This window comes from Beta vulgaris, chromosome 9 (assembly GCF_026745355.1).
Source record: "Beta vulgaris subsp. vulgaris cultivar EL10 chromosome 9, EL10.2, whole genome shotgun sequence".
In the NCBI taxonomy this organism is placed as follows: Eukaryota; Viridiplantae; Streptophyta; class Magnoliopsida; order Caryophyllales; family Amaranthaceae; genus Beta; species Beta vulgaris.
Window position 1 is genome coordinate 33,059,689 of NC_079210.1, and position 1,705 is coordinate 33,061,393.

General features: G+C 37.9%; 1 long non-coding RNA gene across 1 annotated transcript; it reads right to left on the reverse strand.

Annotated features, from left to right (window-relative positions):
- Positions 1–215: 215 nt before the first annotated feature.
- On the reverse strand, positions 216–1,076 carry LOC125493498 (uncharacterized). Its single transcript, XR_007270106.2, has 2 exons — positions 529–1,076; positions 216–422 (listed from the first exon to the last, which is right to left on the reverse strand). It is a non-coding gene; the product is annotated as an uncharacterized LOC125493498 (long non-coding RNA).
- Positions 1,077–1,705: the final 629 nt, after the last annotated feature.

Below are 1,705 nucleotides of genomic sequence, written 5' to 3' on the forward strand. Positions count from 1 at the left end.
TTTTTTTTTTATTAAAAAAAACTAACAAATGCATGAAATTCTACACAAATTCCATCATGAATCAGCAATAACGAACGTAGTAATTGAAAAGGAAATGAATACTGTAAAAAAAACTAATAACAATACAAACTACAAAGGTAATGGACTATGGAGATGTAAGAGATAGAGGATTGAAAATCAACAGCCTCAAGATTTGGACAATGAATGTGTAGAGATAGAGGATTGAAAATCAAATAAAACTAATAACAATACTGTACAAAAATTCGACCAGATCTGGAAAAATAAAAACGAAAATGCTTCGAATTTTAGAACATATATATTACAATAATTCATAAAAACAAATCTATCAATAATAGTAAAAAAAATGTTGGAGCTTCCTTCACATCTTGACCTTCCTTCTCGTTGTTATACTTCGAACACATCTGGAATTCACGAAAATTAAAAAAACGAAGATTTCAAACAACATCTGAAAAAATGACAAATTGCGAAAAATTAAAACAGGCGAATAACAAGAAAAAAAAAAGTTACCTGGAGATTTTAGGATGAAAAAACGAGTTCTTCGAAAAATTCACGGAAATGAAAAAATGAGGTCTTCAAACAAGATCTGAATTCTGAAAAAAATGACAAATTACGAAAAATTAAAACAGGCGAATAAAAACAAGAAAAAGAAAAAGAAAAAAATAAGTTACCTGAAGATTCGTTCGTTTGCTGAAGATTCGTTAGGTGTTCGAAGTGTTGTTGCTGTTGTTGGTGTCGTCGACGCTGAAGATCGCTCACTGAAGGTCATGGCGTCGAAGTTTCGATCGTCGGTTGATGCGAACGATTCCTAAAGGTGGTAACAATTGAAATATCAAGCTACAACTATCACTAAAAGGCTCGTCGGTTGATGCGAACAATTCCTAGAGGTGGTAGCAGATGTTCGACGTGAAGAAGAGGGACGGAAGTGAGAGAGAAAGTGAGAGAGAAAGAGAGGGAGGCGGGTTGAGAGGGTAGAAAGAGAGGGAGGCGGGTTGAGAGGGTAGAAAGGGATGCGCTGGTTTTGAGAAGCTTTAGGGTTTGAGTAATGTTAAGAGAGGGGCGCTGGTTATGGGGTTCGAAAGAAATTGGGCTTTTGGGCTGATTTGCGTCGGATGGGCTAAGGGGTCCGACGCAGATTACTTTGTTTTGTGCGTCGCACCATGACCTTCATGCGACGCACATAGATGATTTGCATCGCACAATATTTAGATACGACGCACATAGTTCGTCTTATGCGTCGTAACATTGTTACATGCGACGCAAATAGTATATTTGCATCGTTTCCGTGTTTGTGCGACGCAAATGGGCCGATGCAAATTGACCTTTTTCTACTAGTGCCGGTTCATAGTAGTCCCTATAGGAGCGATTGTTCCTCTAATGTGAAGGCGGTAGACCTTATGGAAGTGATCGCGCCTCTATTGTAAAGGCGGTCAAAAGTAATCTTCAGGACTCTAAGGGGGCGTTGGGTTCACATAGTGGTATGGGTTTGGAATTAGGAATGAAATCAAGGTAGTATAGGTTTGGAACTTGATACCTAATACCATGTGTTTGGTTTTATTTGGGAATGAAATTTTTTTCTTAATTTAATACCTAGAGGTATTGGTATGAGCCAAACCCACCTCCCCCCTTTGGGTTTCTAAACCCCATACCTTATGGGTTTGAGGTATGGGTTTTAAATCTATAAAAT